At 33.5% G+C, this 14,930-nt stretch overlaps 1 protein-coding gene across 8 annotated transcripts in view; it reads left to right on the forward strand.

The window, feature by feature from the left end:
• The window catches only part of Tcf12 (transcription factor 12), a 338,120-nt gene that overhangs the window by 47,744 nt on the left and 275,446 nt on the right, over positions 1 to 14,930 (forward strand). The gene's annotated exons all lie outside the window — the stretch shown is intronic.

The following is a 14,930-nucleotide window of genomic DNA, read 5'->3' on the forward strand; positions in this document are numbered from 1 at the left end:
GTGCATTTTCAGTGTCTTCTCTAAAGGCCGGCAGTGCAGTGGGTTTTCTGTGATACACGACAAACTCCAGAGCATATTAGGATGCAGTAGCATTTGTTGGAAAAACATCATGCTGTGTATCTGTGTTTTGTTGGTGGAGTTTGTATTTATCTTCCTCCTATTTTCTATCAAAATAGTTAACAGATGTGAGACGTGTTTCACAGTTTATACATAGTTTATATTGTAATCTACAATATCATATACATAATCTACATTTATTTCGTAGCTCTGTCTTTTATAAGAGTGCTATAAAGTATTGATATGCTAGAAAGTCAGGAGTACTTGAAAAATATTTTTTTCTTCAGTCAGATTGTATTGGTACATTTTAGATATACATAATGACCACATTCATCAGAGTTTGTACCTGTACATAATACAATTTGATTCCTTTTTTCCCATCCCCCTACCCTCCTCCGCTCAATCGCTCTTCCCCTCCCCATTTACAAAAGCTGCTTCCATTTTTCCTTTTTCTCACTTTATAAATTGATGAAAAGGGAATGATCCTCCTTATAGTAAAATACCAACTAATGTACATAGAAGGAAATGATTTAGAAAGCTGTTTTGCAACCATTATGGTAATACAAGTATTAATGGATATTAAAAACTAATGATGTGAAAGTTTGAAAAGTAATGTGTTACTTATATAGATTCAAATGATCCTCACAAGATACTTACTAATTATTGAGGGAAAATTATAACTTTACAGTGGGGAAGTATTGCTGTCAGGATTGTAACAACATGATTAGAGTTAAATCTTCAGTAAAGGACAAATGACAAGTGACTTCTAATGTAAAATACTGAGAACCACCATTACTTCTGTTATTGCTGCTCAAAGTATGAAACCTGAGTCTAATAATGTAAAGAAAACCAGACAGACTCACATTGAGACATTTTACTAAACATCTGAGAAATGCTTCTCAAATATGTCAGTATTATGAAAGACAAAGATATAACAACTGTTTATTAAAGATACTGCAAATAAGTGCAGTGGATGTTCTAGGATTTTCCTTTGCTATAAAGAATTTTATTGTTACAGTTTGACAATCTGAATAATCCCTGTATATTGGAGAGTAGAATTGTATCAATGTTAGTGTCCTGACTTTGATAATTATGTCATTACTTTAAGAGAATGTTCTTGTTTTTAGGGAACAGTACAGTGATAAGAGTATTACCTCTGAATCTTACCATCAGATGGTTCAGAAAACATTTGCAGATAGACATACACAGAATAAGAGAAAACAAAAGCATGTTGTAAATGTGTTTCTTTGAAAAACAACAGGGTAGAGTCATTATGAATGTTATTACATACGTGATTTGGGTGAGGACTCTGTGGGGATTGTTTGTATTAGTCTTGAACTTTTTCCTGTGTTTTGCAAATTGTATACATATGTTTAGCCAGGTGTGATTGTGCATCTGAGCGTGTAGGAAGCTGAGGCAGCAGAAGGCTCTTGAGTTTTCAGGCACTCTGGGTAACTTATTGAGACCCTAACAATTAAAAAAGTGTGTGTGTGTGTGTGTGTGTGTGTGTGTGTGTGTGTGTGTGTGATTAGCTCAGTGTTTCCAGATCAATCCCCAGTAAGACACTGAAGCAAAATTTTAACCCTAAACTGACAAGTGATTTCATATTTCTATACAATCATATACTTCTGATTTCATACTTCTGTACAATCTTTTGCATGCATCTGCTTCCTTGGTAATTTTTAGTAGATTTATGTTTGGTGCAACTTGACTGGTAAGTGATTACCAAACACATCATTTGGAAACTGTCTTGGTTTGTGTAGTCTAACCATTTATATGTGTCTAACACATTTACTAAAAAAATTAAGACTTTAATTTGTGTAGTAGAGTTCCTTAAAATCTGGTTTAGTTGTATGGCTAACAAGTTTTTCTTCAATAAAATCTTGTAATATTTATAAAAGTATTGTAAAGGGTCTCATTTTTATTTGACTCATAGTAATTGTACCTATTTAAGGGGTATAGTGTGACATTTCAGTACATGCATACAATGTATAATTGGCATGTTTATCCCCTGAGGTATTTATCTTTTATTGTGAATCTTCTTTTCTAGCCAAATTTGAAATAATCAGTTAATTGCTTTTAACTGTAATTACTCTGATTTGTTAAGCACTGTATATTTAGGTTGATTCTATATCTTGGCTGTTGTGAACAGTGTGCAGCAGGTCTTTTTTAGCTTATATTCAAATGGCAAGCAATATGTTTGTAGCTTATAGTTAATAGATTAAATTCATTTTGATATTTATAGTATTTCTGTACCAGCATTTTGCTCTTGTATTCATAATCAGAATGTGGTAATAGATATTTAAAATCTTAGTAATGCAGATGTTTTTATCTGTAGTTGATAAAAATGTATTGCAAAACAATTGTTAAAGCTTTCTAACTGATTGAATTTACTACAAGACATTCCATTTCAAATATTTAATGATATACTTTGTAGAATGAAACTATGGGTGACTGATGAGTATACTAATGATATAACTAGCTATATAATGAATGCATTTTTTGTGGCCATTCTGAATTATTAAAACTCGTTTTAGGAAATTTTAATTTACTAAATAGCATCTGCCTCGCTTTGTGTATGACTATGTTAACAAATAAAATATGCTCAAGACCAAACACTAGTTTTTTAATTCTTACAATTAAGTATGAGATACTTAGCATTTATGATACACAGATGACAAATAGCTATGATAATTTAAATAAAAATTTAAAATTTTAAACGTGCCTAAATTTCTTACTGAACGTAATCAAATATGTGACAGAATGGCTGGTTTTATGTCTGGAGCAAGGAATGTACAAGATAAGCCTGGAACATTTTGTGATCTGATAATAAAGAAGCTTTAAAAGTGACTAGGGTCAAAGTAATCAGGATCCAATTTTGAAGAATTTGCAACTGACTAAAAATGAGGCAATTTAAGCATTAATCAAGATAGCATCTAGTGGTTTGAGATATATGTGTTAAACACATAACGTCATAATGGTGCCTTAAATGGTTTGTCACCTTGGTGGAGGATGCTTAATGCAGCAGTGATTTCTTTTTAAAAACGGAAAGAAAAAAATTAAGCATTTCTTCTGTCCTGTAGGAAGTGTGCCATAGGCAACTAAATAGTAGATAAGGGAAAGTTTCTAGTACAACTGTGGAAGGAATTACAAAATTAGACTGTCGTCATTTTGTAAGGCCAGTCCTAATAAGACCTAGGCATTGAGCATGCAGATACTCACCACTACTAAAAGAAAATCAGATGTATTTGCTAGTTTCACTTGTGCCCCTTCTCCCCCCAGATGAACTACAATCTGATAATTCCAACTACTAAATTATAAGAAGTACAGAAAAGGAAATGTTAAATAACTCAGAGCAAATGTAATTAGAAATACCCAGATTTGGGAAACTAAAGGGCAAACAACTTATTTTTTCCATGTTCTTGCAGAATCTAAGAGGAAAAATGTCAAGGAAGATAATAAGCGTAGGCAAGGACTTTTTGAATATAATCCCAGTTGTACAAGAAATGACATCAAGAATCAACAAATGAGATCATACCAAATTAAAGTTTCTGCACAGCAAAGGAAACTACCAATAAAGTGAAGAGGCAACCAATAGAATGAGAAAAAATTTTGCCAGCTACTTTTTGTACAGAGGACTAATATCTAGAATCTATATTAAAAAAAGTTAGACCCCTCCCCAAATAAAAAAATGAGTCAAAAAATAGGCAACTGAAATGAATAGATACTTCTCAGAAGGAGTAGTACAAATACGTGGTCAATAATATACGTGAGAAAATGACCAGCATTTCTGGCCATTAGCAAAATGTGTATTAAAGCAACACTGAAATTCCATCTTATAGCAGAAAAATAGCTATCATGAAGAAATCAAACAATAACAAATGCTGGTGAGGCTGCAGGGTAAATGAAACCCTTGTATTTTTTTGAAACTCTTCTATTTAATAAACTAGCATAGTAAACTAGTACAACTGTGTGGAAATTAGTGTAGAGATTCCTTAAAAAGCTAAAAATAGAAATTTCATTGACCCCACTGAAATGTCAGACACACAAGCTTAAATATTGCATGTTTTTTAATATGAGAAATCCAAAACTTAAAGAGCAAAATAATAGCTAATAGGAAGATACATCTTTTGCACATGGGAAGGGTATCAAGAGATGGAGGAAGAAACAGGAAGAAAAAAATAATTGAAACATATGTACATGCATCAACTCCTTTTGAGGAATACAGTCATCATGTACTGTAGACATGTACTAATAAAATATAAAAGTTAAAAAAAGAAATCAAAACCTACTTTGCTATAGATATTGGTGACAGTGTTGGTCAGTATGAATCCCTCCAAGAGAGGAGTCTTGCCTGATATATCTTCCATCTCTTCTTATTTGCTTCTCATACAATAAAATCTTTTTGTTTGGTTTTTATTTTTTCTTGACTATAGAAAAACAGTGATTATAGGAATAAAAGTTTAAATAAATTTATTTTCATAAAAATTTGAAGGGACGTGTTTTGAAATTTAACTAAAATAATTCAAATTTCAGGTGCTCAGCAGCCATATGCAGGGAGTGGTTGCCTTACTAGATAGTATGACAGAGTATATTTTCATCATCACAGGAGGTTCTATCACACTAGTGGTATTAGGTGCTTAGGGCACAAAGTTACCATGCACTCGGTTTAAAATAATTTACTCTCTAATCATTCTGGAAGACATTCAAAATCAAAGAATTGCAACGTGTGCATTACTTTCAAAGGCTGTGATTGTCTTCCTTGTGTCTCCCAGCTTCTGGCTAACTTTGATGTGCTTTGGTGTGTGGCAGCATATCTTCAATGGCTGCTTTCCTTTTTAACTGGCCTGAACCTTCCGTGGTCCCGTTTTTTTCTCAGGTTTTTGTCTTCCTTTGTCTTCAAGCTATAGCAGTTACTGGACTTATGCCCTATCTTAAATGGAGGAGGATTTTATCCTGAGATCCTTAATTACATCTGCAAAGACTGTTTCCAAATAAGGTTATATTGTATGCAAGTTTTCTTTGGGAGGCAAATTCAACTCTCAAGTATCAGTGATGCTATAAATTAAAAGACATAGCAAGCGGTTAGTTGCAAAGTCTGGATTTTATTTAGCTCCTGATACAGACTATCAGATTATAAAATTAAAAAATTTTGATACACAGCAGTGTCTCATTTGAATGCTGGGTTATTTAAAAATATTTAATTCTTTAAGGGTATAAGTGATACTGTAGTTATGTCTTTAAAAAGAGCCCTCATCTTTTAGAAGATACAGCAATATTTAAAGTTGGGGGGTTTAGCTCAGAGGCTCAGCTGTTTGCCTGGTAAGTGCAAGAGCATGAGTTTGATCCCCAGTACCAAAAAATAAATCAACCCACCAGTCAATCAAGTTGGGATAAAATGATTCATAAGACAACAATACAAAGTGAGCCAGGTTATAGTCAAAGAGAGTTAAAAACTATAGCTTATTTAGCTTGCAGTCTGCTTTTGTAAATAAAGTTTATTGAAACATAGTCATGTGAGTTCATATGGCCTGCAGCTGCTTTTACAATGTAAAGGCAAAGTTGAATGATTGGAATGAAAGCACTTGGACCTGAAAAAAAACTAAAGTATTTATATTGTGGCTTTTTAGAGAAAGTTTGACTTCAGTTGAAACAAAGTAGATCATGAGTTGATAATAAGTAAGACTATCTTCTTTTTAAAGTTTTCCACAATATGTTAAAAGTTTTGAAAAATAATAATTGGCTGTTTGAGTTTGGAGAAAAACTATGAAAAACTAAGCTTAAAAGGAGAGAGAAACTCAAAGGAAATCTGAGAGTTTTCTCTATACGAATAATGTTTTATTCCTTAAATACTGTCTGAAATTAATTGTCAAAATGTTAACACTAAATCAAGGTGATGTACATGGATCTTCCTGTTTATTTGCTACAGTATTTTTAATTTAAAGGTAAACTATAATGTTATAAATCACGTTAAAATGTAGATCGATAGCCTTAGTACAAGAGGAGTTTCTTCTATAAATTGTCCAAAAAAGAAAAGTCTCCCTGTTGGAAAAACTCAAAAAAGATGCATGGACTTTGTCATAGAAAAGGCACTTGGGCTAAGGTGTATAAATGGAGAGGTAGTTTAAAAATTTACCACAATTAGAAATTGTTTAATTATAAAAGGGGAGAAATAAAAATAGGAAGGAGAGATGGAAAAGGATCATGATGTGAGATTTTAGTACCCCATATTGAATGTGTTCTTATGTATTGCAATCATGCACTAATAAACTTTTTAAAAGAAAACATTAATTTAAAAAAGGGTACGATAGATACAATTAAGTTTGTAGCTTTGTGTTTTTTGGTGGATAAAATTGTTTCAAATCCAATATTTTCAAGTAATTTAAATTGAAGTGTGAAATTCAGCAAATGGAAAAACAGTGATTGAATTTATTGGTTAAATGCAAAACGTTTTTACTCATGTATGTTGAACTTCTCATGTGTAATGATTGCTAGAATACTTTTGTAGAGGCTCTGACATTTTATTTTATTTTGTTATTTTTTGTCTTTTTGCGACACAATGCGGTTTAGGCTAGCCTTGAACTCACTTTGTGGCTCATGCTAGCCTTGAGCTTACAGCAATTCTCCTCCCTCAGCCGCCTCAGTGCTGGGATTGCAAATGTGCCACTATGCCTGGCGAGGCGCCTTTAACATTTTAACATCCATCAGAATCACCTAAGATGCAGATTGCCAGACCTTTCCCCAGAGTTTTTGATTCATTGGATTTGAGATAGTGTGGAGAATTAGAATTTGTGTTTCTAATGGTTCCTCTGTGATCTGATGGTGGTGGCTGAGGTCTAACACTTTGACAGCCTTTGATAAGTGATTTTAAAAAGCATGTATGTGAAGTGACTAAGATCTGTTTTTGGTTCACAAAGAAGCTCTTATTGTAGTGTAGTATATGAAAAAGATTGTATGTCTTTTGTCTTTTAAGTCTTTTAAGTCTCGTGTTTGTATTTGAACAGCTGTGACTCGATTTCTACTCTTGTTGAATAAAACTGGAGTCTTGGTACTATACTGAGTTATTTATGGGTTATTTATGTAGACAAGAATGAATTTCAGAGTGAGTGAGTTAGAACCCATGCACACACCAGCACTCTGAAGGGCTACGCAGTGTCCCATGTTCCAGCTCAGCATGGGAAACAGTGACTTGGAAAACCCTGTGTCACAAACAACAATAGCAACGAAACAAAACCCAACCCTTCCAAAAGACAAAACAAAACCCTGAAAAGAATAAATAATATGAAGAAATATTAATATAAAATTAGCTAAAACAGTACATTTTTAGGGAGTCACACTTTAAAATAATTTTAAGAAGCAAGTAAAAATAATAAAACTATGGTTTCATTATTTGCGAAGGAGACTATTCTGTTATTTGATTTAATTTCATGTAAATGATATGAATAGTTCTCTAGTATTCAATACGAATAGTTAAATATGAAAGCAGAGTACTGTTTTTTTCCCAGAAAAAAATCAGAGGAAGAATGAAGCTCATTTAGCGTCTTTACTTGGGCCTGTTGCATAAATAGGTCAGCACTATCTGATAGGATTTGTACGGTGAGAATGTTTGTTTTGTTTTCAACTGTGCTGTCAGAAGTGACTGTGGAGCGCATGAAATGTGGCAAGTGTGACCCAGCAGCTGAATTTGCAGGCTACTTCATTAGGTGGCACAATTTTAGACAGTTTAGAATGTTACTTATTTCTTGAGCTACTCATGTATTAATAATTCTCTTTAGAATGTGCAGTGTTTGGTTTGCTCACATTTTGCTTAGATCATTTATTTTTCATTGTTATCGTGTCTGTTTTGACTACCACTTCTGCTTTTTTGTTTTGTACTATATTTCCTTGAAATTGAGTCTTCAAAATCACAAGATCCTAAAGTTTAGTTAAAAACGTTTCTTGAAATTTTCATAGAATAATTTTTATCAGTTTATATTTCTTTTGACTATTAAAAATGTCTCTCGCATACTTTTCTGAGCATTCAAACAAAATTCTTTAGTTTATTCCTTGGGTCATTCAGTCAGTACTATTTGCTTGTTTTGGATCATGCTTTGCTCAGGGACAGGGAATGACAGGAAATAGATCTGACTTTTGAGGTGCTTACAGTGTACAAGAGCAAGCATTTGTTTTTGAGGATATTTGAAGTGTTTTTAGGAAAAAGAATTTGGTTAAGAGAAACACTAAAATAGCTGGACAAGTGAACAGGAAAATATAAGAATGGGTTACGGGCCATCAAGAATGTTTATAAATTTCTATTTCATATGTTCCTCAATTGTGGCTTGAGGAATATGAAGATTGTGCATCAAAGTTCTTAAAAATGTTGCTCTTCATCCTGTGAATTCTTTTTTCTTTTACTGGCTTGGGGATCAAATCCAGAATCTTGCACATGCTAGGCAAACACTACCACTGAGCTACCTCAATGTTGTGAATTCTTATTACATGATTTACATATGCACTCTGCAAATCTTTATTATTTTCATTCAGTTTTAGTGAATAGAGATCTAGCCAATATTTTATGTAATGTAATTTAAAATTTTCCTGTTGAAGTGTAATGTGCTTTTGTCTCTGTATTGTGTTTCCTTCATGTTCCAAAACTTGAAAGCAAGGATTTAAAGAAGGGTAGAAGGTACAGTGCTTACTACAGATTTCGCATACTTACAATTTGTAAATGGATCAGTTATACAGTTGCTGCTTAATAGTTGTACTAAGGATACAATTGTATCATTGTACATAAGACAAACTGTGACCTGAATATGTTTCTTAAAATATCAAAGTAGCAATCTTTAGAGAAACCCACTATTTGATTAATTGATTCTTTGTATTGTTTTCTTACTCTCGACTGCATTAGTTTTTGCTCTGATCTTTGTAATTTCCTGCCTTGTACACACTTTACTCTTTTTTCTAGAACTTTGTGGTTCAACATTAGGTTACTTATTTGAGCTTTTTGTTTTTCTGGTGTAGGAATTCACCATTATAAATTGTATTGGTATTTAATGAAACTGTCTAATTTCAGGTATGACCCATTGGTTATACAGGAGGGTGTTAATTCCCATGTATTTCTGTAGTTTGTGACTTCTTTGCCATCATTTTAAAATTTCATTGCATTATGGGATAATTTCAGTACCTTTGCATTTACTTATGCATGTTCAGTGAGCTCTAGTATGTTGTCTGTTTTAGAGAAAGTCCTATGTGCTGCTGAGAAGAATGTGTATTTTGTTGTTGTTGGGTGGAGATACCTACTAAGTCCATTTGTTCAAGAGTTTGGTTCAGCTCTGGTATTTCTTTGTTGATTGTTTTGTCTAGTTTGACCAGTCTGTTACAGTGGGATGTTGAGGTCTCCCATTGCAATTGTATTAGTGCTTATCTGTTTTTTTGTATCCATTAGTACTTACTTTATATAGTCGGGTATGCCAGTATTTGGTGCATATATGTTTATGCTCATTGTCCCTTTTCTCTTGGATTGTTCACTTAAGTATATAGTGACCTTGTGGCTCGATCAGTCTTGGTTTAAAATTCACTTTGTTTGCAAATAGAGTAGCTACCACTGCTTTTTTCTATGTTCTTGTTTCATGGAATATACTTTTCTATTCTTTGACTTTCAATTCATGAATTTTTGGGGGGTTAAATATGTTTCTTATATGCAGCATATTGTTGGATCTTGTCTCTTGTTCCATTTTGTCAGTGTGTTTCTTTTGATTGAATTGAGACCATTTACACTGATTATTAAAACTGATAGGTGTCGAATTATCCTTGTCATTATGTTATTTTTCTGTTGTTGGTTCTTTTTCTTTTCCTTCTATACAATTTTTTGCCTTGCCTGGTGGATTGTTTAATAGGGATTCTTGGAATTGATGTCTTCGTTGTTTCTTTCTAGAATATCCTTCAGAACTTTTGGAGATCGTAAATTTCTTCAGGTATTCTGTATCACATAAATATGTCTATCGATTTTTAAAGATAGATTTATAGAAAATATTAACCTATGTTGGAGGTTGTTTTCTTTTAGGGCTTGAAATACTTTACTCAAAGCTCTCCTTGACTTTAGGGTTTGATTTGAGATGTTTGCTATGATTTTGATGGGTTTTCCTTTATAGGTCCTTTTTTTTTTTTTTGTTCTAATACTCTAGTGTTGAATTTCTGGAATCTTGGTGGTTCTGCTTTGGTGTAGTGTTTTTCTGATCATGGCTATTTGTAGTTCTTTATGCCTCTCTTATCTGGATGTCAAATTTTTTTTCCATGCTTGGAAAGTTTTGTGGTGTTACTTCCGTGAAAAGATTTTTTATGCCATTTATGCCATCTTCTTATTCTTTATTGATTTCAATTAATCTTTGTATTAGTTTTCTTTGTATCATCTAACAGCTGTTGAATTTTTTTATGCCCTTTTGCTATTTTAAGACATTTTTCATTTAATGATTGCCAGCTACAAGATGACTTTTAGATCTGATACTTTGTCTTCACATTGGTTTATTCTGCTGCATGTACTTTGAGTAGAAATTTTAGTTGCCTGGATTTTTAGTTGAGAAAGTTCTATGTAATCAGTCCTTTCTTTATGTTGGACATAAGTGGTGGCATGTCTTCCCTAAGATCTTTTCTTTCTTAAATTTTAACCCATATCTACTCTATATTCACAAGTGATTTCCTTCACTGTGGTCTTCATCATCTCTTTAATCATCCCCATTAGTAAGTTGGGAGACTTACAGACGTGTTTTATGACTTATGCTGCTACCATTTCATAAAATTCAGATGGGTGGCTTTTGATTTCTTCCACCTCAATGTCCCCTTCATTTGCCTTAAGTGAGTTGAAGTTTATGGATCGCATCTTGCTTTCTACATTTTTTTATTTTCTATTTTTTTTTGTTGCTTACTTGTTTTCTTAATGGGGCTTGTAAATTACCCATGTTATGTAGCTTTATTTCCAGTACCAAGACCTCTTTAGGAAATGAGTATTTTTCAGTGATGTTTTTTAGCTAGTCTTTGGGTTTTGAGTCTGTCCCAGGATTCTGCTTCTTCAGTTTATTACAGATAGAAGGTTGCTCTTACCTATTTGGTCTAGCAGCACACAGTTCCTTGGTCCTATACTATACTGTTACTCAATGCCCAGACAGTCTAGGTATTGGCATATAGAAAAGATGAATTCATCACAACAACTGTGTCACCTTGGTGAAATTGCCACACTCAGTAGTAACAGTGGCCTCAAGAGCTGACGAGAAACTGTGATATCTGTATAACTTGCCACCTTTAACTGTAGGTACAAAATTTATAACTATATGACACAATCTAAGACAAATCAGAAAATTATAGGTAGTAACTGTCCACTCAATAGAAGCATTTTACCCTAATGGAAGAAAATTTAAAAGAGATAAAAGTATAGAGAAATAAAAAGAAATTCAAAACAAGGCTAAAGGACAAAGGAAGATAACCCAAGCTTTGGCGAACTGGTAAAAAAGACAGGAGGGGAAAAAAGAAGGAAGAAGCAAAACCAGAACAAGAAAAACAAGCTAAAAACAATATTCACACGAGAAAACAAGAAACAATAAAAACAAAGTCACAAGCAATGGAAAAAAATAAAATAGAAATTTCTCTGTGATTTCAAGCTTGGTTATCTTCTGGGTTTTACAGTTTTGTAATGGTGTCCAATTCAGGGCAGACTAAGGAGGCAGGCAGAGCCCAGATCTGTGATAGAGATTCCCAACAAGCCTGCAGCAGGATTAGGGCGAGTTGCCAGTTCTAGTACTATATAGTGCTTTCAAATCTGCAAAAATTCAGGCTGATCCTGGCCTCTGGTTGTGGGGTTGGAGCTTGTAAAATGGTGGGTGTCTCTTGCCAGACTGACTACAGCTCCCTGACAATAGACATCTCCTGTGGTTGCTCCTTACCCAGAGGCTGTGGTTTTTTTTAACTGGGAGCATTGAGATGAAGTCAACCTCCAGTTGCTTTGAGCTCTGGGTTCTGTTACTCCTCCCTAAAATGGCACCTGATCAAGCCTTGTGTCCAGCTGTTTGTACACAGCACCCACTGCTCTGTCCCATGGGTGTATTTCTCCTTGGAGGATTCTGAAGTCACCTGCTTTCACCATATTTTTGTAGATTTGGCCCTCCTTTCTCATGCCAAGGAATTCATGAGTTGGAGGAAGATGCAGACTGCCCCTTCTCTTTTCTGTTTTGAGGTCTGTCTCTACTTTCTCTTGGGTTCCAGTTTGCCCTTCAGAGCCTTCCTGTGTTGCAGGGATCTGCTTCCCTCCTTTTCTTACCCACATTACTACGTCACAGTGTTTAGATTCTGAATTTTTGAGAGGTCAACTTCTTGCTGCTTACTGATATTCACCATCTTCCTGGAAATCCCAGTGTTGCAGTCTTTTAAAAGAAGATGGTACATAGCTTCATTGTTTAAGTAAAAATAATATATATGAAAGTGTCTTATATCTAAGTAAGGTGTATAGCAAAAATACTGCAATTGATTTATTAGCTTGTTTCATTGTCTTTCGTGTAGAGTCCAATCTTAATTTTAAAAGGTTATTTTCCTGCTTTTATACCTAAGAGAATGCAACTTTTCTTAAGACTTAACCCTGTTTTGTTTTCATTTTTCATATCTTTTGTCTTAATTTTTCAGTATATGTTTGCAATTCATAATAATTACATTCATCCTGGGGAAGTGGTACATACAAAAAGGGCACTGATCATTTTACTTTCCTTTTCCTTCCCCTCCTTTTTCTGTCCCCCCCTCATACCTGGATCCCTTTCCTATTTTGACAAAGTCGGCATCCCTGTTTCCTATCATTTATCTTTCATTTTGTTCTTATTTGTACTCAATTATCAATTTCTGTGTCATGATTTATTTCACTTAGCATACTGGTTTTCAGTGTGCATAATAATTATGATTATTCTTTTTTATGGCTTAGGTTGTGTTCCATTGTGTGTATGCATACCACATTTTCCTTGTTCATTCATCTATTGATGAACTGTTAGGCCACTTCTAGGATTTAGCTATTATAAATTATGTTGCTATAAAAAAGAGTATGCATGTATTACTCTAATATGATCTCTTTATTTTTGGGAAGATTTTCCAAAGAGATATCGCTGTGCCAAATAGAATTTCTTACTTTTAGTGTATATGTCTGTGTGTGTGTGTGTGTGTGTGTGTGTGTGTGTGTGTGTGTGCGCGCACGCCTGTGTGTATGTTTGAGTCACTATGCAGTTCAGGCTGGTTTGAAACTCACTTTGTACCCCAGGCTGCTCTTCAACTTGCAACAGTCCACCTGTCTCAACCTCCTGAGTGCTGGGAGTACAGGCATGTGCCACCATGCCTGGCAATTATTTTTAGTTTTTTGAGAAATCTCTGTACTAATTTACATGGGGATTGGACCAGTTTACTTTCTTGTCAGAAAAATTGAAGGATTCCTTTTCCCGTATAACTTTGCCAGTGTTTGCAGTTTCTGAGTTTTTAATGACAGCCATTCTTTCTGGAGTAAGAGTAAAAAATCCTAAGTGTTGTTTTCATTTATATTTCTCTAATTGCCAAATATGCTGAAGAATTTTGTGTGTTCTTATTCGCCATTTGCACTTCTTTTTGAGAAGTCTCTATTCATTTCATGTGCGTTCCCCTCTCCCCCTTTGATTGGGTTTTATGGAGAGGAGTCTATAGTTTTTTGAATTCTTTATATATTCTGGATATTAGTCCTCTGAGAAGTAGCTGGCAAACATATATTAATTTATTTTAGTATTCTGTAAGTTATGCCTTTACTCTTGGTTTTCTTTTGTTTTGATATTTGACTATATTGTTCTGCTTTATATTACTTACTGCCGTCTTGGTTCTTCTAGTAGGTTCATTGACATCTGCTTCTTTCCTGTGTTTGCTTACCTTTCTGTATTTTTACCTCTTTCTCTAAATTTAACTCAAATTAGAACTTTTAAATTAATATAGCTATAGAATTATTAATTTTTAAAATTAATAATAAATAAAAATTTATTTAATTTTTGTTAATATTGAAATAGTAATAAAATTGAAAGTTAATTTTATTAATTTTAATATTTTTATTATAGCTACAAAATTATTGATATTTAATTAATAATATAGCTACAATTCATATGTAAGCATTCTTTATATATTTCTACCAAGTTAATTTTAAAATCTTTTTACAGACTATCTTATCTTGGTGTTATTTTGTATTACTTTTATATTGATAGGTAATGTATCTTGAGCCAAAGTACCTATTGCTTGTATGATCATGACTAAATGTGTATTTTTTTCCTCAGTGTAAGTAAAGATCCTGGTATCTAGAAACTTTAAAGTTTTAGTTCTTAAAGTTAGTTTTCTTGGGAAATATGAAAACAATGATCATTTTTCTTTTGAGGCAGTAGTGTGTATATGATCAGTGTGTCATGTCCTGCTGAATATTCATCTTTCATAAGTTGGATAAAGCAGTGACCTCTTAGTTTTTCTGTTGATCTTGGATAGCAGTCACCCAAGTCAGCTCTTCAAGAGGTGGCTAGGTAGGAACTACTAGTGTGAATCTTACACAGATTTCAGCATTACTCTTTTAGTGTTTAATATTTTAATATTTTTAATGCACCCTCCCTTTCTCTACCTTTTTAGACATTGATTTTTTGTTTATTAAGCCCTGTGTGTGTGTGTCCGTGTGTGTTATGGTTGAAGGGAGGAAGGAGGGTTTGTAGTTCTTTCCTGTTGGTACACTTGGTTGATTCTTCTATATCTTGTGTTGTAATGTATTAAATCCAGTAAAATAAAAATTGTCTCCCTAACCTATGCATCTGTCTGCCCGGAAGTATGGTAACAATAAACATTGAAAGATGCTGGGTGTTATGGTACATACTTATAAT

This window comes from Cavia porcellus, unplaced genomic scaffold (assembly GCF_034190915.1).
Source record: "Cavia porcellus strain 051 isolate PalLab524CR breed Dunkin Hartley unplaced genomic scaffold, mCavPor4.1 scaffold_8, whole genome shotgun sequence".
Taxonomy (NCBI): Eukaryota; Metazoa; Chordata; class Mammalia; order Rodentia; family Caviidae; genus Cavia; species Cavia porcellus.